Raw genomic sequence first — 26,594 nt, forward strand, 5'->3', positions numbered from 1 at the left:
TGCTCGACCCCTCCCAGTCCGGATTCCGGGCCAACCACAGCACGGAAACCGCCCTCATCGCAGTCACCGATGACATCAAAACTCTGCTGGACAACGGAGAAACAGCCGCCCTCATCCTCCTCGACCTCTCGGCTGCCTTCGACTCCGTCTGCCACCGCACCCTAATATCCCGCCTCCGCTCCACCGGTATCCAAGGACAGGCCCTGGACTGGATCGCCTCATTTCTCTCTAACCGCTCCCAAAGAGTCTACCTCCCGCCGTTCCGCTCGGATCCCACCGAGATCATCTGCGGCGTCCCACAGGCCTCCTCGCTCAGCCCGACTCTCTTCAATGTCTACATGACCCCACTCGCTGACATCGCACGCAAACACAACATCAACATCATCTCCTACGCGACGACACCCAGATGATACTTTCCCTCACCAAGGACCTTACCACCACCAAGACCAACCTGCAGGATGGAATGAAAGACGTCGCAGAATGGATGAAACTCAGCCGCCTGAAGCTGAACTCAGACAAAACGGAAGTCCTCATCCTCGGAAACACCCCGTCTGCCTGGGACAACTCTTGGTGGCCCACGGCCCTGGGCACCGCACCAACCCCCCTCAGACCACGCATGGAACCTCGGATTCATCCTGGACCCGCTTCTCACCATGAACAAACAAGTCAACGCGTCTCGTCTTCCTGCTTCCTCACTCTCCGCATGCTCCGAAAGATCTTCCGCTGGATCCCCGCAGACACCACAAAAACTGTGACCCACGCCCTCGTCACAAGCCGCCTGGACTACGGAAACACCCTATACGCAGGAACAACCGCAAAACTCCAGAAACGTCTTCAGCGAATACAAAACGCCTCCGCACGCCTCATCCTCGACATACCCGCCACAGCCACATCTCCACCCACCTGAGACACCTGCACTGGCTACCCGTCAACAAAAGGATCACCTTCAGGATCCTCACCCACGCACACAAAGCCCTCCACAACAAGGGACCCGAATACCTCAACCGTCGCCTCAGTTTCTACATGCCCAACCGTCAACTTCGCTCCACCAGCCTCGCACTCGCCGCTGTCCCTCGCATCCGTCGTAACACTGCAGGTGGGAAATCCTTCTCCTACCTGGCGGCCAAGACATGGAACTCCCTCCCCACCAACCTCAGGACCACCCAGGACCACCTCGCCTTCCAGAGGCAGCTCAAGACCTGGCTCTTCGAGCAGCAGTAACCCCCACTCCCTAGCGCCTTGAGACCCTCACAGGTGAGTAGCGCGCTTTATAAATATCACTGATTGAATATCTTTTTACTGTTTGGTTTTTCAGGTTGCTGTTCACTGCCCTCCTCTTGTGCTATGGTGTTTTCTCTTGCTGGCTCTGCAAGTGGTTCAGGAAGAGTCTGAACACTTCGACCTCCTTCCGCCTCAACTCCTTCACCCTCTTGGTCTGTCAGGGGTTCAACTTCCAACCTGTATCCGTCTGCTTCTGAGAAAACCTCTCTTTGGGTCAGTCCTCCTGGTGCCTCAGTTGAGATAGGCTCACAGTCACCCTTCTGGATTTTGTTTGCTTTTTGAGTGACCAAGCCGTCCTCAACGGGCTCTCCTCCAGTCTCAGTTCCCCTTTGATTACTCTCCGGCCCTGAGACTTCCTTTTCTGTGGCTGTTATTTTCGATAACTCAAGTTCCTCATCAGTTGGACATGTCACCTTCTTTGTGTGACTAGCGTGTATCCAGTTTGGAATTCCCGCACATTTCACAGCAGTAGTTGTTGTCAGTATCACTTGATACGGCCCCTTCCAACGTGGCTCCAAACACAACTTCCTCACGTGTTTCTTGACAATAACCCAGTCACCAGCTTTCAGATTGTGACCTGGATAATTAATCGGTGGCAATGTGGTTGCCTCCACCTGGTGAGAAAAAGAGCAGACCATGTCAGCCAGACCCTTGCAGTAGTCGAACACCATATCATCCGTGATATTCACAAGAGCATTTGCAGGTACTGCGGGCTCGACCAATAAGAATTTCATGAGGAGACAGTCCTGTTTTCTTGTTAGGTGTATTTCTCATTGACATCAGCACTAAGGACAATGCATCTGGCCATTTCAAATCTGTAGCTGCGCACATTTTCGCCATTCGTGACTTCAAGGTACCATTCATCTGTTCTACCAGTCCTGAGGCTTCGGGTGGTAGCTACAATGCAACTTCTGTTCAATGTTCAGTGCGGCACACAAGAGCTTAACCACCTCATTGTTGAAGTGACTTCCTCTATCTGATTCTAAAGAGATCGGGAACCCAAAACGTGGTATCAATTGCCTAAGCAGCAACTTCGCTACTGTGAGACTGTCATTCCCACGTGCAGGGTAAGCTTCAATCCAGTGACTAAAGATGCACACAATCACCAACACGTATCTCAGACCTCCACACACAGGCATCTCAATAAAATCCATCTCCATCCTGCTAAATGGACCTCCTGCTCTCCCAATGTGGCTCAAATTCACCACGGTCCCTTTCCCCGCATTCATCTGCTGACAGATGATGCACCTGTGACAGATTACTTTTGCAGCTTGTCTGAACTTCGGATTGAACCAATCGATTTTGAACAACCTGATCATGACATCTCTCCCAATATGTGCTTGACCATGGTAAAACCTTGCAAACTGTGACAAGAGACTGTTTGGCAAAACCATTTTTCCCTCGTCTGAAACCCACAATTCATCAGGTCTTTGTACACATTGCAATTTAAGCCAAGAATGTTTCTCTTCTCTGCTGGCACGTCCCTGCAACAATTTTAGTTCTTCCATCGTGTCAACCACACTCAGTGCATAACCTGTGCATGTCCCATTCTCAGTTTCAGGTAACAATTCCCACTGATCCTTGAACGATATACAGTTCAATGCACCAAACCTTGCGACTTGATCTGCATATCCGTTCCCCATTGACACAAAGTCTTGTGATTTCACGTGAGCACTGCATTTTACCACGGCAATTTCAAGAGGTAACTGAATCGCGTGCAACAACTCCTTAATTCTTTCACCATTTTTCACTGGAGAACCAGAAGAGGTCATGAAACCCCTCTGTGATCATAGTTGGCCAAAATCATGGACAATTCCAAATCCGTATCTGCTGTCAGTATAGATAGTGACTTTCAATTTGTCTGCGGCATGGCATGCCATAGTAAGAGCAACCAATTCAGCCACTTGAGCAGAGTATACTCTCTCGAGCCAAGATGCTTCTAGGATACCAGTGATTGTACACACAGCGTATCCGGCTCTCAGCACTCCTACTGAGTCTCTCAGGCATGAACCATCAACAAAGGTAATGTAATAATTTTCTTCCAACTGAGTATCTTTAATGTCAGGTCTCTGTTTGTGCACAGTTCTGTTACCTCAAGACAATCATGTTCTACTTCCTCAGCATCATCAACATCAGTATTCTCATTAGGAAGCAAAGTTGCCGGGTTCAATACAGTACATCGTTTTAAAGACACATTAGGTGACCCAAATATAATTGTCTCATATTTTGTTAATCTAGTGTTCGTCATATCCTGAGTCTTGGTTCGGGTGAGTAGTATTTTGAATGAGTGTTGGACCATTACTGTTAAGAGATGTCCCATCACTATGCCTTCACACTGTGTAAGGCTTTCACCAACTGCTGCAACTGCACACAGACAACCCGGTAAGGCCGCTGCAACTAGGTCCAAAGTAGCCGAAAAATATGCTACTGGGTGGTTTGCACCTCCATGAACCTGTGTCAGGACAGACAAAGAACAAGCATCATGTTCATGACAAAACAAAACAAAAGGCTTCATGTAGTCAGGCATACCTAAAGCTGGAGCCCTGCACATACACTCCCTTAGCTCAATGAATGCCCTCATCTCTTTCTCGGACATGGTCAGGGTATCCGGGCCATCCTTAACTTCCTTAACAGTCAACCTCACCAAAGGCTTAGAGATAACCGAAAAGTTCAGAATCCACTGGCGACAGTAGCCCACCATTCCCAAAAACATCCTAACGTCTCTTTTGGATGTCGGGGGATTCATCTGCAATATTGCTGTCACTCTCTCTTTTGAGATTCTCCTCGACCCTTTCTCAATTAGATGACCTAAGTACTTCACCTCTTTCTGACAGTACTGTAGCTTCTTTGGGGACACCTTATGTCCGTTCTTTCCCAAGTGATTCAGTAAGGCAATAGTATCATACCTGCAGTCATCTTTCCATTTGGACGCAATCAACAAATCATCAATGTACTGCACTAGAGTCGACTTAAAAGGCAGTTCCAATGATTCCCAATCCTTCTTCAATATCTGATTGAAGATGGAAGGTGATTCTGAAAACCCTTGAGGAATTCAACACCAACTGTAAACCTTGTCCAAGAATTTGAAACTGAAGAGAAATTGGCTATCTTCATGAAGAGGCACCGAAAAGAACGCTTGAGACAAGTCTACGACTGGGAACCACTCTGCATCACATGGAACCTGAAACATGATCACGGCTGGATTTGGCACTATAGGTCAACATTTCACCACTATCTCATTGATCTTTCTCAGATCCTGGACAATTCGGACCTTCCCACAAGGCTTTGTCAGACCCATTATTGGTAAATTACATGGGCTGCTCATCACCTCTTTTAGGACGCCTTGCTTCACAAAGTCCGCAATTATCTGCGTCACCTCTATAAGGACATCTTGAGCCATGTGGTACTGTGGTACCTTTGGAAACACGGCATTTGGCTTCACCTCTACCTTAACTGGTTCTACTCCTTTTATCAGTCCCACTTCCTTTCCTGTCAAGTCCCACACCTTCTCTGTCACTGTTCCCTGTAACTCTGTTGGCAAATCGGTCACTGTGAACATCGGGAAGAAGCTTATCAAAGGGTACTTCTCATCTGTGGTCTCCGTCTCAGGCTCTGAGATCTGACCATCGTCCCCGTCATCATCACTGTTTGTCTGTACCTCAATTCCCTCGTTGGAACAGGTGATTGAACACCTTGTCTTACACAGCAAGTCTCTTCCCAGTAGGTACACAGGACTTGAGTCACAGACTACAAATCTGTGCAATCCTTTAAAGGTACCAATCTCAACCTGAACCGGATCTGTAATTGGATTAGTCAGGAGCGGATTTGCCACTCCCACTACCTTTATTGTACGTCCTGAAAGGGGCAATTTCTGAACCTCTTCACTTATGACTGTAGAGCGTGTAGCTCCTGTATCAACCAGGAACGAAACCTTGTGACCCTTCACCTTTCCCTGCACATAAGGTCCCCTCTGATCTACTTCTAGGGACGCTGCAAGCCTGCACTCCTCACTATCTGAACAATCATCCGACCATTCATCGTTTATTCCATTCTCACCACGTAATGGGAACTGTTGTACTGTGTTATTTTGACTCATTGTTTGACCTGTGACCTGTTCAGGAAGCATCACCTGTTGCTGTCCCATCGGAGCTAATGGCAACTGCATTTGCTGTCTAGGTACCAAGGGGATCTGCTGTTGCACTTGCTGTATCGGTGCTGGTTGGCAAGTGGCATTTGCATCTGTAGCATGGGCTGAAGACCCTGCATCTGAACCATGTTATTCTGGAAGTTTGGATTTGGACCCCTCATTCTTGGCTCCCTTACATTTTTAAATGCACTGACATCGTTGCTTTGTTGAACAACACCATCCTGCACCATCATCGGACATTCCCGCTTCCAGTGTCCCACGCCCCCGCACGCATGGCATGGTGACATCTTTTTCATCCCTTGCACATCGTTTTGAACCACAACAGTATTCCAATCTGGACCACGGCTCACAAAACCTCCTCGACCTCGGCCTCTCGGTTGCGACTGAAACATCCTGTTCCCTTGCGGTTGCTGTACCATCTGCTGTACTCCATTTCCCTGCATCTCTGCTTGAGCTGCCTTAATCTGCATTACCGTCACCTTCTCTTTCAACTGTCTCTGCTTCAGTTCAATCTCATCACTACAGTATTTTGCATACTGCAACACCTCATCGATCGGTTTTGCTTGACAACAAATCAAGTGATTCTTAATCATCTGGCTAATCTCTGGCCTCAATCCTTCAACAAACCTGAACACATAGTGATTCATGTCCTTCGGTTCTATGACCTCGGTGCCACTGTAATGTTTGAATGCCTTTAACAACCTTTCATAGTAAGCATGTATCGACTCTTTGTCTTCTTGTGCCGTTCGATCAATTTTCTGCCAATCAGTAACCTTCGGCGATACCTTCTGTTTCAAAAACTCAATCACCTTATAATAGTACCTCATTACCTCAGGAGACGGTGCTCCCGTAATCTTGACCCTTGACGGTTCCTCTGTCGGCCAATCCACACTCCTCTTGCACACAAGCCACAAATCAGCAGGAACTATAATCTCAAACAATGTGTTCAAGTCTTCCCAAAGACACTTCGCAAGCTTCACAAACCTGTCCGTCTGCTGATACCATTTTATCGGCTTTTCCCTCAACTTGGGGTAGTCATTTGTGAAAGATAGGATGTCACCTCTAGACCATGGTACATAAACTAGAACCCCTCCAGCTGTCTCTCTCATCTGTAACATTTTTATTGTCCCTATGTCTCTCACAGCTTTCGCCTGCTGCGGCTCCAGGCAGTCACTCTTCCTCTTATCTCTCTTCTTCGCCCATCTGCCTTCCCACTTCTCTAATGCTCCCCAAACTTGAGCACTCTGCAGTATCTCCTTAAGGTGTTCCTTCATCCCAGTAGATCTCATGTGATCAAAATCCTTAGGCTCAAAATCTAACCTGTAGCTCCTCTTCAGATGCTTGGTATTGTCTAAGTCTATGCCATATTCGTCTGCCAGGTTCGCTAACCTCTGATGTACCTCACTCACTTCTTTGGTTATTTTCGGGCACAGATACCTCAATTCTGCTTCAGTGTATGATTCTAATCTGTTCACTCCCATAGTTCCTTCAACTAACTCTGCTGCTTCCACACCCACCCTCACAAAGTTCAAGTATTCCTCTATCTCTGACCGCTCTGCTGTTGCAGGAGTAGTCTGAGGAGTGTTGAGTTTGTCTAGCCATTCATTCAGCTGTTGCGCAGTTAAACCTTGCAACAAGATATTTCCAGCTTGCACCATCGGCGGTTGCGATGTATTTGCACCCAATACCTGCGGAGTCAATAGACCCAAACCTGCTTGTCTCATTGTCTCTAAAGGAACCCCTATCGGACTGAAATCCAACAAGGATCTAGATCTCTCTGCTGTCTGTTCTCCCGGTGTCATTCCCTGTGAGCTTCCTGTGAACCCTCCTCTTATCACCTCTTGAGCCATTACCCCTTGGTCGCATACACTAGGCTTCGCCTGCGCATATAACGGTACTGACGGACCAACAGTAATCGGCAAAGATATAGCAGCTGGTGCCTGTCCGTTTCCCAATCCTGGTGGAGCATTAGTTCCCACAGCTTGATTCATTATAGGTGCTGTAACTGACTGCGGTCCTGCGACTGAAGTGTAATTCGGAACCATCTATTGCTGCGGCTGTGGCAGAAAATGTGGAGTTGGCTCAATCTGTACTAACTTTGATCTAATGTATGCTGGATCAGGCGGCACCATCAAGTTCGTAGTCGTCTCTAACACTGGGACATTAGGGTAGAGCCTCTGAATTGGTGGTGGCTGCAACTGTATCTGCGTTTCTGGTGCAGTGGATACACTAGCACCATTCTGCATCAGAACTAATGTGGTAACATTATTTGCCTGTACTGCATTCGTGGTTCCCTGATTTTGTGTCGAATTAACAGGACCTGCACTAGTACTCGTCTGTTGTCATTCATGGCATATGGTGGAGCTCGATCATGGAACAACTGATTGAGAAACTCATCATCATCTGAATCGTCTGCATCTGCCCAAGACTTCTGCGTCTCCTTCTGCTTACTAGAGCCCTTGTCTGTTTTACAAGTGGCCTTTCTTCCCTGTGTTTTGGCCTCTTGAGTTATTGCCGGAAACATCCTAACTCCATCTATTATTTCTCTTCTCCACATCCTGGTCTCACTATCCCACCTAGCCTCCGCTAGAGTCTTTTCTGCTTTCCTCATTCTCCTCTCAAATTTCTGCTGTCTCTGTCGTATGGCCATTAATTCCCAAATCGCTAACGCCTCAAACTGAGCTGGTCTCGGAGGCGGCTTCTGCTCATTTAGCGCTTTCCGCAAATTTTCTAGAACCCCTATGTTAAAGGTTCAATTCTCTGGAAACGCTAAACACCCATCTTTCTCTGTTAATTTGCACCAATGCTTTAGCCAAAGACATGGCGCGACTTACTTCTCCTCCATTACGGCATGAGCCGGAGTATCCTCTGGCGGTGTAGGCTCCCCCACACTCGCAGTAATATATGTATCTCCCCTCAAAGCACTCTTTAAAGCCTTGAAAAACTTCATTTTTGCGTCTTTTATTTTGTTTAGAGCCTAATCAGGAAGTGACTTTAATTCCCAGAACACTCTTCGTCTACCTTCTCAACCAATGGCCTCTCACGGACGGCTGCCAATCCGTGCACGGCCCCTCTCGGCAACTGACCTATCCCAGTGCGGCTCCAATGACGTCACACTCACACACAATGCGGCTGACAAAGTCTTGCGGCTTGTCTTCCTCACACTGGATCCACACAGAACTAATGCAATATATTGCGAGCACCTTAACATCAAAAACCCAATTTGCTGGTTTACTGCAGGAAGGGTAACACAATCGCTTCAGAACTTTACAGAGATTTCACTTGAAGCCTCGGCCGCTACTCTCTCCTTCTCAGATCCCGCACTCGCAAGCAAAATTTGACCCGCAAATTCTACTCTCGACTTGTCAATGGTTCGTTCTAGTGCACTTTAGAACTTGCCAAATCTCCATTGAAGGTTTCACTCACACACTTTGACTCAAACCCGACTCGTCAATCACGCCCGATTGACCTATTAAACCGCACAAATTACAACATAAACCAAGTGTCTCATACACTTATCAATATACTCCGGAGTTTTAGACCACGCCGGGTCTGTACATCACCAACCAACCACGTGGATAATTTTGAGCACAAAGCGCCACACTCACATGAAGTTCGCCGACTTACCTACTCTCATACTGCAGAGTACGCCCACTCCTACTAAAACTTTACCTGGCCTAAATTCTCACAACCCCCACAATTCACCTGCGATATGCATAAGCTGTGCAAGCGTAAATTCTTCGACACGCATACCTATCACTAGAATGCCGAGAACATACCCAACTCACTTCGGCAAGCTCCGAGATTCCGGGAAAGTCATTGGGGACTTAGGGGCACATCATATCTCCAATTTGCATTATTTCAAAAACAATTCTAAAACAATGGTCCCTCGCCCTAGGGCCCGAAAGGGCCTAAACAGTCCTCTGCTACCAGAACTGATAACGCGTCCCTTCCTAGATAATTTAATTAGTCTGGGACTCGTTTTAGGCCAATTAATCCTTTGACCCTGATTGAAGACACCTTAGAACGAGGCAATTAATCGACATGCCAATCAATAGGTCAATAACGTCAATAACATTTGCTATAACAAATCGATTCAATTTAAACAGTGAAATCAGTAAGGATCGGAAACCACCATGACCTTTAGTCACAAATAACCACACCAGATTTAGTAAGAGTCATGATATTTATTCCCTATTGATTACACTTTTACGAGTAAGTTTATTAATCTCAATACCAGAAAACACATCAACACGGTAATAATATGGCAACTCGAATAAGACTTCAGTAATGCAAAAATCATAAACATTAGAACAAAGCACGACGTCAACATGGATTAACTTTAGCAGAGTATCATTAGCGCATTATTCAACAAAGCATAGATTCAGTCATTTGTCTATTTGCGTTTGTTCAGTGATTCCCTATTTAACCTCGAATTAGCATTGGCATAATGGCCTTCATGCAAAACAATTTAGCAACACAAATTTAGAAAACATCTAACTATGGTCTCTATCAAAAGAGCAGTTGGTACCTAGAAGAAAAGGCAACAGACAATTACAATTTCATCATTACATAGTTACCCTCCTTAATGGGTCAGCATACAGTGTCAGTCTTCGTCCTCAGGACATCAGTTGATTTGCCATCAGCCAGGAAACACAGCAAAGTTCTGCAAGACGGGGCAATAATGAGCACTTCCCTCATAAGGAGGAAAAGTATGAATCGGGCGAAGTAGGGTGAGGATGGGGTACGAAGACAATCAACAAAGTCAGAGTGACAAGGTGGCTAGGATAACGGCAAAAAATGGCAAGGAATGGCAAAGATAATGGCTGAGTTCTCCTCGTTTCATATGATTATATCGAACTTGTTGTACAGTCCCCTAATTTCCAATTGGGCAAATTCTGGTGCACCATTATCTCTATCCAGTGGTTTGCTTGTCGCCTCATTAAGATTATCACCTTAGAACAGTTCTCACGTAGTTTATTGGCTCCTGAAATTGACGTCTCCATCGGGTAGAATGTCAGGCACAAACTCTCAGTCTCTCAGGCTCAGTCAATAGCTCTATTGTCTTAACCTGTTCAGGCGACCTTGTACCTGTTGCAAGTCTACACTGTTGCATTCGGCAAGAATGTCTCCTTGAGCACGTCTAATCTCATGAGAAAGAATTTACTACGGTTACACACATCTTCTAACTTCTGGAAAAGTACAGCTACATGTCCTTCAGCAAGTCAGCACATTGCACGTTAGAAAAACACATTTAATATGAAGCCGGACAGCTAGGCCCCGACTCATGCTAACTAAGGCCTAGTGATTAATTAGCAAAACCTTAACATATAACCCTTAATACTAATACAAAATCACAGATTAGTACATTAATATTTCATTATTAGTTAATTTAATTAATCATCATATACATTGGCGGCCACTCCCCGTGGGCACATTTCAAACACACGTTTAGTAAAAGCACATTAATACAATTTCTATGCGGCATCATTATACATTAATTTGCAAATATTTCATGTTAATTTTGATTATAAAACTACACTCCAACAGAGGTGATGTGATGTAGCTACAACGTGAGCAGTGGAGACCACTCTCTACGCCTCGATCCTGCATGGGCCCCATGTTGCGCTCTACGTGGAAGAAATGTGGTCTAGTCGATACTGTCCTAACTAACTAACTAACCTTTGAACCATAAAACCTGAATTCTGATCTTGGTATCGGTAGATGAGCGAGCAGAGCATCGCGATTCCTGGCAAGTCATGTTGTGTTGCGGTGCTTGAAACGAAACGTTAAGTACAATATATTGTAAATATATGCCATATAAAAAACCTTGTCCGTGTTCATAGGGTCCTATCACAACCTGACTTCTTTAGTTTAGTATGGACATCAAGCATGTTGATTCGACAACTGTCTTGCTAGCACTAATTAGATTACAAAGAGTTTATGACTCACAAAATGAGGGAGCCTACGATCCCATCTCAATGAACGAAGTGTATGTATAATCCTCTTCTTTGTGCAGTTCGGAGATAATCAAGTTACCTGCAGGTCATGTGGACCTGTGACGGATGTAACTTTGTTGTCCAATGTTTATGACAGAATTACACACTTTCATACATTTCACACTTATGACTGAGATCCATTTTTTCGAAGCAATTTAGATGTACATTTTAAAACAGATAATGGCTCTCTATGTGGCTTGGTAGAAGCGAAAAATATTTTCAGTTAATGCAAAAGCACAATTGCTAGAAGAGGTAAACATCGGATTATACACAGGACAACCTTAACCAGATATAAAAACTCGTTCTCTCCTACAATCCAACACATTTGTATCACCATATATGGTCCTATTGCATGAGCTGCATCAATAATTGTAGGGATTGTGCAGTGGCTCTAATTTTAAACTGTTTAATTTAGTTTTTTTTCTCTTCCACCTCTCTTCCCTGTTTGTTTTTTAGCTTCGTATCTTACAAGATAATTGTTATGTTTCATACCTGTAACTCACGAGATCACATTGCATTAATGAATGTTAGCTCTTGCACGCTCCTAAAAAAATAATACATTATATAATTACTACGAAAAGATAGAAACGAGTGCTCTATGAAAAGGTCATACTTTTTTCTGAATGAAAATAAATCTAATTCATCTCTGTGAGGAAGTATGATCCAAGCTGTGGTGAGAAGCTACCAAGCTTTTGACTTCCACTATTAGCATCATGGCATATTATTAGACCTGGCAGCCTTAGGTGGTCTTCCCCCAGGCTTTTTGCCTTTTACCTCCTATTTTTGTTCTGTCTTTTTGTTGGCCCAGTGCCGGATTAAACCCTGTGGAGCCCCGTAAGCAGTCGAAATTTCGGGACCCCCCTCGCAAATTATCTCCTAATAAACGTTATTAGGGCAAGCGTACAAGAGCTCTGGGATGTTGTAATCTATTTGTGGGCTTTAAACCACGCTCACAGTAGGCCCATCACTATCACTCCTTCATGGGCTTGCCTTTCAAAAATCCTTTATTATCATGAGTAAATGCTTTACGTTTGTCCCTCCTTGGGTTCTTTTGTTACTGCCTTGGTCATCGCCCCTGTTACATAGATAATTGCACGTTTGCCGATACTTTGACTGTGAGCGTACTTCTTTTTCCTTTTGTGTCTCTCCTTTGCGCTCATGGTCATAGCAGCCGTGGCGCTTTGATTCGGCTTGCTTATATCAACTGTTTTGCTTTTCATTTTCAATTTATGTGGCAAGAAAAGTCCAGTTAGGAATGTACAACGTTAACAGCTCTAACTCGAGCAAACGAGAGACCCATTGCACTGCAAATGCTTGTTAATTTTACCAACCAACAATCTTAATGAACCAATTTTATTACATAAAACTAAACATTACACGCACTTAGGGGCATATTTATACTCTGGTTGCGCCGAATTTGCGTAATTTATTTAACGCAAATTCAGTGCAAACTTAACTCCATATTTATACTTTGGCGCTAGACTCATCTAGCGCCAAATTAATGGAGTGAGAGTCATTTTTTTACCGTGGAAACCTACCTTGCGTTAATGACATGCAAGGTAGGCGTTCCCGGGCAAAGAACGACTCAAAGGCATTTGTGCCTTATTTATACTCCTGTGCACAAATGACGCACGGGAGGGGGAGGGCCTTAAAAAAATGACTCTAAACCGGTTTAGTGCCATTTTTTAACGCCTGGGTCAGGGGAGGCGTTAAGGGACCCGGGGGCTCATTTCCATGGTCTCTGACCCTTCCCTGCCCCCAGGGACACCCCCTGCCACCCTCACCCACCCCTGAAGGACACCCATGGATGGGGGACCCATCTACGATAAGTCCAGGTAAGTTTTGATAAGTATTTTTATTTTAATGTGGCATGGGGGGCCTAACTTGGGCCCCTTACATGCCACTGTGCCCAATGGCCATGCACAGGGGACAGAAGTCCCCTGGGCATGGCCATTCGGCAGGGGAGCATGACTCCTGTCTTTGCTAAGACAGGAGTCATTTCCATGGGGGTTGTGCGTCAAAAAATGACGCTAGTCAGGTTAGAGCCAATATTTTTGACTCTAACCTGACTTGCATCATTCTTTGGCGCACAACCCCCAGTCTTCCCTTCGCCTCCTCTGCCCGGTTACCGTTATTTATTTTGAGGCTAACCAGGCCGCAGTGCCGGCTACCGTCATTCCATAAATAAGGCACCCGGCTGGCGCTTTGGAATGGCGATAGCCCACGTTGAACTTTTTGACGCAAATCTGCGCTAGCACAGATTTGCGCCAAAAACTATAAATATGGGCCATAGTTTGCACCAATTTTTTTAACAAACTGACAGCTGACAGAAGATAAGCTTTTAGGAGACAAACTGTTATGTGAATCTGATGTCTATAGTTTATGTGCTTTAAGTTGTTAATGGGTACATTACATTAATGCAGTATTTTCTCTATAGAGTCTTTAATGTAAAGTTTTCGTTTCTTTGAGTTGATTAGTTTTTTTTTCTATCTTTTGGACACAATTTAAGAAAGCTTGAATTTAATTTTCTTTCAAGATCAAATCAACATTATTTTAATCTTCTGTCGGAGGGCCCCTAAAAGGAGTGGGGCCCCTAGGCCGGGGCCTACATTGCCTATTTGGTAAGCTGGCACTGTGTTGGCCTTAGGACTTTGAGCACTTTACCACTGCTAGCCAGTGCTAAAGTGCATGTGCTTCTCCCCTAAACATGATGACACTGGCATATACCTGATTGGCATATCTGAGTTACTAGTAAGTCCCTTGTAAAGTGGCTACCCAGGGCCTGTACCTCAAAGGCTACTAGTGGGCATGCAGCACTGATTTTGCCACCCACGTAAATAGCCTTTCACACCTGTCTCAGGCCTGCCGTTGCAGGGCCTGTGTGTGCTGTTTACTGCAACTTCGACTCAGTATTTATAACAACTTGCTTTTTCTTAAACTTCCCTATTACATATAAGTCACCCTTAAGATACACCCTAAGTAACCCCAAGGGCATGTTGCCATGCAAGTAAAAATTAGGACATATACCCTTATGTTTTACATGTCCTGGTAGTGACAAACAGCCTATTTAGTTTTTCACTACTGTGAGGCCTTCTCCTTTTAAAGGCTAGCATTGGGAATTGCTTGATTCACTTTTAAAATGTAATTCCTGATCAGAGAGGAGTAGCTTTTTAATGTTTCATATCTTTGGACTGTTAATGAGAAATCCTCTTTACTTGTAAAGTTGGATTTGACATTACTAATTTAGAAATGCCACTTTTATAAAATGTGCATTTCTCTGCATGTATTGCTGTGTGTGCCTTACAGCCTGTCTCCAATACACGTCTGGACTAGGTGACAGTTATAGTTTGTGCATGCTTAGAGTGACCAGGCATCCTGAATTTGCAGGGACAGTCCTGGATTTTAACCAGTTGTCCTGTCAGATTTTGTAAAATGTGGCTCAAGTCCTGGTTTTTAGAGGAGGATCGACTGAAAACAGTGAGACACTTCGAAACTTTTTTAGGTGTTCTAAAGCTGTGCTAGTTAGAAGCTGTTATATAAATAAATAATTTAATTGACAGGCATGATGCAGGTTTTAACAATTATGTTTAATTTATTTTCTTAGGACCTCTTCTGTATTCCTATGTTTCTGAGAGCTGTCATTCCGCGCTGCTCTGCGATGTAAAATTGTAGTCCTTCTTCTATTTTTGCACAATGTCCCAGTTTTTTGTTCTCAAGATCTGGTCAACCAATGCGTTCCCTCTAGACAGCCATAAACACAGGAAGGCTAGGTGTGGTTGAGTACCCATCAACTTACATCTGCATTCTGATGGCCCTTCCTGGGCAGGAAGAGAGAAAGAGGCTCACACTTACGCTTCAAACAGTAGTGGCCTGACCCCATTCTAAGGATTGATTATCCCCCACAGATAGCCTGTGTAGGAAGTTGGCTCTGTATATACTATTTCAAAGTAAGAAATAGTGTGCACAGAGTCCAAGGGTTCCCCTTAGAGGTAAGATAGTGGCAAAAAGAGATAATTCTAATGCTCTATTTTGTGGTAGTGTGGTTGAGCAGTAGGCTTATCAGAGGGTAGTGTTAAGCATTTGTTGTACACACACAGGCAATAAATGAGGAACACACACTCAAAGACTTACTCCAGGCCAATAGGTTTTTACATAGAAAAATATATTTTCTTAGTTTATTTTAAGAACCACAGGGTCAAGATGTACAAGTAATACTTCAAATGAAAGGTATTTCACTCAGGTATTCTAGGAACTTTGAATAATCACAATAGCATGTACAGTTTTGACAAAAATGGCAATAAGCTATTTTAAAAGTGGACACTGCAAAAATCAACAGTTCCTGGGGGAGGTAAGTATTTGTTAAGTTCACAGGTAAGTAAAACACTTACAGGGTTCAAAGTTGGGTCCAAAGTAGCCCACCGTTGGGGGTTCAAGGCAACCCCAAAGTTAGCACACCAGCAGCTCAGGGCCGGTCAGGTGCAGAGGTCAAAGTGGTGCCCAAAACACATAGGCTTCAATGGAAACAGGGGTGCCCCGGTTCCAGTCTGCCAGCAGGTAAGTACCCGTGTCCTCAGAGGGCAGACCAGGGGGGGTTTGTAGGGCACCGGGGGGGACACAAGCAGGCACAGAAAGTACACCCTCAGCGGCACAGGGGCGGCCGGGTGTAGAGTGCAAACAGGCGTCGGGTTTCAGATAGGAATCAATGGGGAGACCCGGGGGTCTCTTCAACGATGCAGGCAGGCAGAGGGGGGGCTCCTCGGGGTAGCCACCACCTGGGCTAGGCAGAGGGTCGCCTGGGGTTCGCTCGTGCACTGGAGTTCGGTTCCTTAAGGTCCTGGGGGCTGCGGGTGCAGTGCTGGTTTCAGGCGTCGGGTTCCTTGTTACAGGCAGTCGCGGTCAGGGGGAGCCTCTGGATTTCCTCTGCAGGCATCGCTGTGGGGGCTCAACTCTGTATACTCACGGGCTCGCAGTCGCTGGGGAGTCCTCCCTGAAGTGTTAGTTTTCCGCAGGTCGAGCCGGGGGCGTCGGGTGCAGAGTGGAAACTCTCACGCTTCCGGCGGGAAACGTGGGGTCTTTAAAGTTGCTTATTTGTTGCAGAAAGTTGCAGTTTCTTGAACAGGGCCCCTGTTCTTGGGAGCTTCTTGGTCCTTTAGATGCAGGGCAGTCCTCTGAGGCTTCAGAGGTCGCTGGTCCCTGTTGGATGCGTCGCTGTTGCAGTTTTTTGTCGAAGTAGGGAGACAGGCCGGTGGGGCTGGGGCCAAATCAGTTGTCATCTCCGTCTTCACTGCAGGGCTTCAGGTCAGCAGTCCTTCTTCTTCTTTAGGTTGCAGGAATCTATATTTCTCGGTTTTGGGAGCCCCTAAATACTGAATTTAGGGGTGTGTTTAGGTCTGGGAGGGCAGTAGCCAAAGGCTACTGGCCCTGAGGGTGGCTACACCCTCTTTGTGCCTCCTCCCTGTGGGGCGGGGGGCACATCCCTAATCCTATTGGGGGAATCCTCCTTCTACAAGATGAAGGATTTCTAAAAGTAAGAGTCACCTCAGCTCAGGACACCTTAGGGGCTGTCCTGACTGGGGGGTGACTCCTCCTTGTTTTCCTCATTATCTCCTCCAACCTTGCTGTCAAAAGTGGGGGCAGTGGCCGGAGGGGCGGGCATCTCCACTAGCTGGGATCCCCTGTGGCGCTGTAACAAAGGGGGTGAGCCTTTGAGGCTCACCGCCAGGTGTTACAGTTCCTGCAGGGGGAGGTGAGAAGCACCTCCACCCAGTACAGGCTTTGTTTCTGGCCACAGAGTGACAAAGGCACTCTCCCCATGTGGCCAGCAACATGTCTGGTGTGTGGCAGGCTGGCAAAAACTAGTCAGCCCACATTGGAAGTCAGGTATGTTTTCAGGGGGCATCTCTAATATGCCCTCTGGGTGTATTTTACAATAAAGTGCACACTGGCATCAGTGTGCATTTATTGTGCTGAGAAGTTTGATACCAAACTTTCCAGTTTTCATTGTAGCCATTATGGTGCTGTGGAGTTGAGTTTGACAGACTCCTAGACCATATACTCTTATGGCTACCCTGCACTTACAATGTCTAAGGTTTTGCTTAGACACAGTAGGGGCATAGTGTTCATGCACTTATGCCCTCACCTGTGGTATAGTGCACCCTGCCTTAGGGCTGTAAGGCCTGCTAGAGGGGTGACTTACCTATGCCACAGGCAGTGTGAGGTTGGCATGGCGCTCTGAGGGGAGTGCCATGTCGACTTAGTCATTTTCTCCTCACCAGCACACACAAGATGGCAAGCAGTGTGTATGTGCTGAGTGAGGGGTCCCTAGCATGGCGTAAGACATGCTGCAGCCCTTAGAGACCTTCCCGGGCTTCAGGGCCCTTGGTACCAGGGGTACCAGTTACAAGGGACTTACCTGAGTGCCAGGGTTGTGCCATTTGTGGAGACAAAGGTACAGTTTAGGGAAAGAACACTGGTGCTGGGGCCTGGTTAGCAGGGTCCCAGCACACTTTCAAATCATAACTTGCCATCAGCAAAGGCAAAAAGTCAGGGGGTAACCTTGCCAAGGAGGCATTTCCTTACAGTCTGGCAAACAGGACTGGGTTGAAAGGGAAACGTTTGCACTTCAGAGGGCTGCTTTGAAGTTACCCCCACATCAAAAGCGCTTTCGGGTATAAGTTCTGGGTCTAGGACCCCCTAAAGTCAGACACTTTTGGACCTGAAACCACATACTGCTGGGTCTATATGTGCGCATTGCCAGAAGGACTGCTGTGTTGCCTTAAGAACTCATATTTGGACTGTTGACTTGGAAAGCCAGCTTTGCTCTGCTATTGGCCTGTTGCTCTCTGCCTGTGCTGAAGAAAAGCAGGATTTCGCTATTGCCTAAAGTTTTCTCCCAGGGCTTGTAGGCTTGCCTCCAGTTCAAACAAGTCTCAGGGCCTAAAAGACTTCATTGGCACTGATTGAACTTGCCGTGTAAGCGTTCCTAGCGAGATTGCAGTGCCTACAGCTGTACTTCCTTTTACATTTGCCCCTTTCTTTGTGGTACACCGGCTGGGCTGGGTCTATTGGTCCTGCTCTTGAAAATCACTGTATCTGATCATAGCAGATGCCAGAGCGCAGAGGGAAGGTCTTCTAGCATGGCCCACCGTGTTACTGTGGCAATGCGGAGTTCCCTGATGATGTCAGTTGTACGCCGCAACACTGAGGGAAGGGCCTGGCCTCCAGGAGAGATCGCCGCCACTGTGTTTTGTTATCGAACCGTCGTGTCTATCCCGTCTACACCCGGACAGCCCAGCGTGGCCCGCCATCGCACCAGAAAAACTTGAGCTTAACATCCCGCCCCTCGGCCAGGGAAGAGGTACTGTGTTCAGTGAATCAGACCTGCAAGGTCTTTTGTAACTGTCCTGCATGCTTGCGGACAGCTGAGCGTTCCTGCACACCCCGGTCCAGGGGGACCAGTGCAGAACTTTTTCCAGGTGCCTCTCAGGGCCCTATTTTAGCCCAGACACAATGAGAAAATAACCCTTAGTATTTCATGAATAGAGTTGGAGTCGTTCTCCCTCCAGCCTCCCATAACTGCCAATAAGTTTATTATCATAAGTGCTGCTTAGGCTCTGTGTTTACTAATATGCTTAACAGTTATTACTTGCACAGTACTTATTGGATTTGTGTTGTTTTGGTCTTATTTTGCTCAGATAAATATTCTCTATTTTTCTAAACATATGCTGAGTCTTTTTGTGACATATCCATTGTTACTGTGTGTGTTGCACAAATACTTTCCACATCGCCTCTTTAGATAAACCTGACTGCTCACTGCCAAGCTACCAGAGGGTGAGCACAGGTTATCTTTTAGTGTATACTTAACTTACCCTGACTAGAGTGGTGGTTTCTGCCTGGCCGGTCCACACCTCAGCCAACCAGGAATCCCATTTATAACAAATATTTACTCAGGTTGACAAGTTGAATTTCTGCAACACTTTTTCTATATACTATATATGTTCTATTACACGATTTCGCTCCAGCACTCCATTCCCCACTACTTCGTCTCTTGGCAATGTTAAGGAGCTCCTTGAAATTGGCCTCTTCATTTTATGAACTCTGCTCAAGGCTAAGCTCATAATACATCATATGTCAAGCGCTCAACAGCTTAGCAGCACCTCAGTCAGGACCCATGTAATTGCTTGGGAACACCACAAGAGAGTTTCCTATCATTCTGAGCATTGAAGCTTCTTTAGTTTGCTCCTAGCACTTAGACAGTGTATGGGCCAGAGACGGATAATGGAGCTGTGGTTTCCTTTGTCTTCTTCCTCTAATTTGCAATTAAGCCTACATTCAATCAGTGCCACTTTTAATCAAGGTGGTGTCTTCCTCATGGAAGCAGACTGCTGCTTCCACACAGTTCAGCAACACATTTTCCCACACCTAGGATTCTGACATTAGGTTACAGCAGCTAAATCTCTTATCCAATCAAAACTGAATTAGCTAATGGCCTATGCCACATCTCTCCTCCATCAGTCACAAGACAATAAGAGAGTAATCAAAACGCTGCTGCTACGCTACTCATGTAACATTATGATCCCAAGCATCCTGCGTTAAATGCCCTCACCTGGCTACTGGTGAATCTATTTTCAAGCTGCTTTGTATCACTCACAAAGCATTACAATGTAAAGGCCCTCTATTTCTCAGGAAGAAAATCACCAAAAACGTCTGTTAACGCGTCCCTTTATGGTAATTTATTACACATTAGGACGTTTTAGGCCAATTAATCTTTTGACCCAGTTGAGAGACACCGTAGGACGAGATAGCTAATCAATATATCAATAATATCATCAATATTTATCCCAACAATACATTTCACTTTAGTCAAAGTCATTAATCAATTTGACGACGCTACCATGACCTTTCAACCATGAATAACCACACCAGTTTAATCGAATTTTATGAATTTTATTCCCTATTCGTTACAATCAACGAGCAAATTGGTTAATCTCACTACCAAGAAGAAGAATAACATAGTCACAATGTGGCAACTGTGATAAGATTTCATTAACGCGAGAATCACAAACATCAGAACATAGCATGGCGTGAACATAGATCAAAATAGCAGAGTGTCAATAACACGTCAATTCAACATAGCACAATGTGAGTCATTTGTCTATTTGCGTCAGTTCAGGTGAACACCTACCCTAACCACCAATTAGCATTCGCATGTTGGGCTTCATGCAAAACAAATTAGAACACCAATTTGGAAAACATCTAGCTACGGTCTCTGTCAAAGCAAGCAGTTGGTACCTAGAAAGGAAAAGCAAACAGACAAATTACAATTGCATTGTCATAATTACCCTCCAAAGCTTAAGTCAGCGCAGAGGTTCAGTCTTCGTCTTCAGGGCATCAGTCAGATCGCCATCGGTCAGGACTCAACAAAAGGGCAAAAGGGGCACTTCCCTCATAAGGAGAAAAGTGTAAATGGGCTGTCTATGGGTGAGGATGGTTTTCAATAAGTCTCAAATCACCAAACAGAGTGACAGAGTTTCTGGATAAAATCAATAGTATTCCCTACCTAATTCCCCGACTTTTCTGTGACATGGGTTTTTACCCTTTTTCGTAGTACATTCCCCCAAGATTCTATTGGACATTTGCTATACCCCACTATCTTTAACCTATCAAATTTGACATTAGGCAATCCCAATTTTCACCCCATATTAATTTGCAGGTCTTTGATTGGTCTTCATAATTGACGTCTTCAGAGGTGGCACATCCGGTGTTACTTCATCCCTTTGTAATTCTTTGTACATCTTTTGGTCAGCAGTTCTTCTGTCGTCGCCGGTTAGAATGACCTTGTACATTACATTAATCTACATTTGTTTCAATTCATTTATAACTTTTAATCCATGGCACAGAAGATGCACCTGGGAACAGATTTAACATGGTTACATTCATCTTCCAAGTTTGAAGAAAAAGAACATTTGCGGGGTCATGGCCCCTTGTGAATCAGCACACTGAAAAACAGAAAAATGCATTTAATAGGAGAGCCAGGCAGCTAAGCTGCAGCTCACGCTAACTTAAGGCCTATGAGGATTTTCAATACAGATTCAATAATGCGAGTGTTAATATAAGCTTAATTGAACATAACATAAACATCTTATTCATCATTATTAGTTTGCGTATACATTGATGGCCACTCATCGTGGTCACAATTCAAATGCACGTTTAACCAAAATCGCTATTATTATAGTTTGTACACGGCATCATCACACATTGATATATAAACATTTTCGTTAATATAGATTATATTAGCTACGCTCTCTCAGTCCCTCCTCTGATGACGTTCGTCATCACACAAACCTTTCACTCTGACCTTTTACTTTAATTTTTCACTTCACGCATAATGCGCATTTCAACATCTTGGGCCAGATGTAGAAACTGTTTGCGACTCGCAAACGGCAAAATTTGCCGTTTGCGAGTCGCAAAACGCAGTTTCCTATGCGTACGCGGTCGCAAATGGCATCGCAGTTACCATCCACTTCAAGTGGATGGTAACCCACTCGCAAATTGGAAGGGGTCCCCATGGGACCCCTTCCAGTTTGTGACTGGACCCAAAAATATTTTTTCAGGGCAGGGAGTGGTCCAAGGGACCACTCCCTGCCCTGAAAAAATACCGAAACTAAAGGTTTCGGTTTTTTTTAAGTGCAGCTCGTTTTCCTGTAAGGAAAACGGGCTACACTTAAAAAAAAAAAAAACTGCTTTATTAGCAAGCAGTCACGAACATGGAGGTCTGCTGACGACAGCAGGCCTCCTTGTTTGCGAGTGCCTCTACTCGCTATGGGGCCGCAATTTGCGACCCACCTCATGAATATTCATGAGGTGGGTCATTGCGACCCCATAGCGAGTCGCAGTCGGTGTCTGAGACACCGTACTGCATTGCAAATTGCGACTTGCAATTTGCGAGTCGGATGGACTCGCAAATTGCATGTCGCAATTTGCAAACTTGCTACATCTGGCCCCTTGTCCTTTATGTGAACTTTCCCAAATTTCGTTGAACATTTTCTCCCTTTCACTCTCTTCATTCCTCCTGGTTCTTTTTGTCCAATTTCTTTTAATTTTATCATTAATTTTGCATGCTCCCCATAATCCTAATAGACAGGCCAGAACAATTAATAGACCCCCCTAATATTTTTGCAAGTACCCCATTCCAAATATTGGTAAACCAGCTCCCCACTCTGGCAATTCCTTTTCCAAATTTCTCCCACACTCCAGGTTCCTTCAAATCCTTCATATCTGCACTATCTCTAGTTAGGTTAGTAAGCATACCTCTAATCTTTTTACTATTATCCGGAATGAATGAGCAACAATGACGCTCGTTGAGCATCTTGCAGACTCCGCCGCTCTTTGCTAAAAGAATGTCTAAAGCAAGCCGATTTTGAAGAGACATAGCTCTTTCTGCAGCAAGTTCAGTATCCATCAGGAGTATAGCCCCTGTAAAATTTGTCAGCATGTTATAGACAATAGTAGACAACTTTTGAATCTTCATGGAATTCAAGATAACCCCTACTGAAGGGATTATGGCTCCAAATATATCACCAATGACAGCAGCCACTGATTCTCGTTTTTGTCTAGCATGTTGTATTTCAGACGTTTTAGGTATTTGCTTTAAGTCATCAATCTGGTAAATCTTTGGGAAAACTATCCCCAAATAACATGTCCCATACCATCCCTTAGGAAGACGGTAATAAGCATTAAGCCCACAGATATAATAGATCCCAGGGATCGCTGGATCCTGTCCATTCTACATTAATGTCCATTTACTCTGAAACAAAAACACATGTCTACATTCACTCGTTCCCACAAACAAATTGTTCTGCTCAGATTTTGGTCTATATGCACAAAGCCTACCTACATGTAATGCATCTATAGCTAATCTACCTTTTGTCTTGATTGCAGTGTAAGCATAATCGTTTACATATGTGTGTTTTTCTAGCCCCTTTTCTAATCTTTCCTTTAATGCTTTGCGTCTATCATCAGTGTGATCTAAGAAGCTTTTCTCTACAGGCGACAGTAAGCAGGTCAGATTGTTGCGATGTACATAAGCTGTCCCAAATGTAAGCGTCGGTTCAAAGAAACCTCTAACTATTTTTATATTATGCTCCTTAGTTAACTTGTTCAGGAACTCAATCACAGGCACAAAAGAAAACACAACTTCTAGATTTGAATAAAAGTATTGCACATGTTCCTGATTATAGAATCTGGTTAGTAGCAAGCTACAGCTAATCCCATAGGTTAATGGAAGGCTATGATAGGTGACCCCTTCTTGCACTGATGAAGGAATCTTTGTACACACATAACAGTCTTTCGCATCCATGGTCTCGACATACTCATTCAGCAAGCGATAGAAGACATTAGTAGAAAGATCCCCCTTTGAATTAGTCCCCTCATGCAAGTGTCTTGCATCCTGCTCAAACCTCTCCCACGGTGTTAATGTTGTAGTCTCAGGTTTTGCGTTAGTTGTTTTCTTATCTAGCCACGGCATTCCCACAATCACTCCCACAATTATTACTGCACACACAATACCCATTATAAGACTTAACCAACCACACACCTAACTCTTCTTGTTACTACCTCTATTATAAGCCATGTCTGTATAGAATCAGATAGCAGAATAACAATCTACTTGAGGATGATATAAACTTTTCTTCTTCCTCTCCTTCTTGCGTGTATTTACAGCGTTTTCATTCACTCCAAGATCCCTTTTGTCAAATCAGGTTAGCAGCTCGTCACAATCAGGTTTTTCAAAGTCAAATCAGGTTATCAATGTCGCATCCGGTAATTTATAAGTCTCTTTTCTTTAGTTTTTTCAGTTTTCATTCTTTAACAAAGTTTTTCTTCTTTGAGTTATTTCAGGTACCGTAGTATTGGCCTGGCAAAACAGAACGCTAAGAATTCTTGTTGCCATTCAGATGTTGTAGCATACGCCCATTCAGGACCTGTGTACCTTCTATTTGCGATTCTCTTTCTTTTCAATCTGCGTTCACCTTGCAATTCTCCTTCACTTAGATCTTCTATTCGGGATGTATCAGTTTCTTCTGTTCTTGTTTCACCTGGTATGCTTCTTACTCTGCAACTGGTTTCTCTGGCCAGTTATCACCCTTATGCGTCTTCTTCCGATTTGTCTTTTCAGGACGCTGAACAGCACCCTCCTCTTTTAATATGGTGTTTTCGCTTGATGGACCTGCAACTGGCTCAGGGGATGCTGGTACACTTTGATCTCTTTCTATTATTTCCCCTTCTTCTTCTTCTTGATATGTAACGGGTTCAAGTTCTAACCCGTATCCGTCTACTTCTGGGAGAACCTCTCCTTGATTTAGTTCTCCAGCTGCCTCTACTGAGATAGGCACTCTGTCACCTCTCTCAAACTCATTCACTGTTAGAGGGACTAGGCTCTTCTCAGTGGGCTCTCCTGCAATCTCAGTTCCCTCTTAGCTGTTTTCTGACCCTGAGACTTCCCTTTCTGGGATTGTTGTGCCGGAAACTTCAAGTTCCTCGTCAGTTGGACACGTTACCTTCTTTGTGTGACTGGCATGTATCCAATTTGGAACGCCTGCACATTTCACAGCAGTAGTTGTTGTCAAGATTACTTGATACGGCCCCTTCCAGCGTGGCTCCAAACACGACTTTCTCACGTGCTTCTTGACAACCACCCAGTCACCGGCCTGTAAGGTGTGACCTGGATCTCCAATCGGTGGCAATGTGTTAGCTTCTACCTGGTGAGAGAAAGAGCGAATCACATCAGTCAAGCCTTTGCAGTAGTCCAACACCACATCATCTGTGATATTTACTAGAGCATTCGCAGGCACTGCCGGTAACCTCATAGCTCTGCCCATGAGGATCTCATGGGGTGATAGTCCTGTCTTCTTATCAGGGGTGTTCCTCATTGACATCAGCACTAAGGGTAATGCATCTGGCCATTTCATATTAGTAGCTGCACACATCTTTGCCATTCTCGATTTCAGGGTACCATTCATTTGCTCTACTAGTCCTGATGCTTCAGGGCGGTAGCTACAATGCAGCTTTTGTTCGATGTCTAATGCAGCGCACAGGAGTTTAATCACCTCATTGTCGAAGTGTCTGCCCCTATCTGACTCTATAGAGACTGGAAACCCGAACCTGGGTATTAGTTCCCTAAGCAGCTGCTTTGCAACTGTGAGACTGTCGTTTCTACGTGTGGGGTAGGCTTCAATCCAGTGATTGAAAACACACACAATCACCAACACGTACCTCAATCCTCCGCAAACAGACATCTCCATGAAATGCATTTGCATCTTGCTGAATGGACCACCAGCTATCCCAATGTGGCTCAAAGTTACCACAGTCCCTTTTCCGGCATTCATCTGTTGACAGATGATGCACCTGTAACAGGTAACCTCTCCGGCATGTCTGAACTTTGGGTTAAACCAATCAATTTTGAATGACCTGATCATTGCATCTCTCCCGAGGTGAGCCTGTCCGTGATAGAGCCTTGCAAGTTGTCACAGAAGACTGTTTGGCAAAGCTAATTTCCCCTCCTCTGAGACCCACAAGTCGTCGGCTCTCTGTACACACTGCATTCTCTGCCAGGAGCATTTTTCTTCTTTGCTAGCATGACCCTGTAGTGTCTTTAGCTCATCTAGGGTATCAACCACCCTTAATGCAAGGTTTAAGCATGTGTCATTTTCAGTTTGCGGTATCAATTCCTACTGATCCTTAATCGATATACAGTTCAATGCACAAAATCTTTTGACTTGATCTGCATAACCTTTTCCCATGGACACAAAGGGGCTGATTCCAACCCTGGCGGGAACCGACATTTGGCCACCATGCGGCCAAAATACCGCTTCCCCCATTCTGACATTCCCGCTGGGCCGGCGGGTGCTAACCATGTTAGCGCCCGCCGGCCCAGCGGGAATGGGGGCTGCAACACAGGAGCTGGCTCCGAATGGAGCCGGCGGTGTTGCGGCGGTGCGACGGGTGCAGTTGCACCCGTCGCGCTTTTCACTGTCTGCTAAGCAGACAGTGAAAAGCTTCATGGGGCCCTGTTAGGGGGCCCCTGCACACCCCTTACCCGTCAGCCTCTTCCTGGCGGTGAAAACCGCCAGAACCAGGCTGGTGGTACGGGGGTCAGAATCCCAAGGGCA

Source organism: Pleurodeles waltl, chromosome 8 (assembly GCF_031143425.1).
Source record: "Pleurodeles waltl isolate 20211129_DDA chromosome 8, aPleWal1.hap1.20221129, whole genome shotgun sequence".
Taxonomy (NCBI): domain Eukaryota; kingdom Metazoa; phylum Chordata; class Amphibia; order Caudata; family Salamandridae; genus Pleurodeles; species Pleurodeles waltl.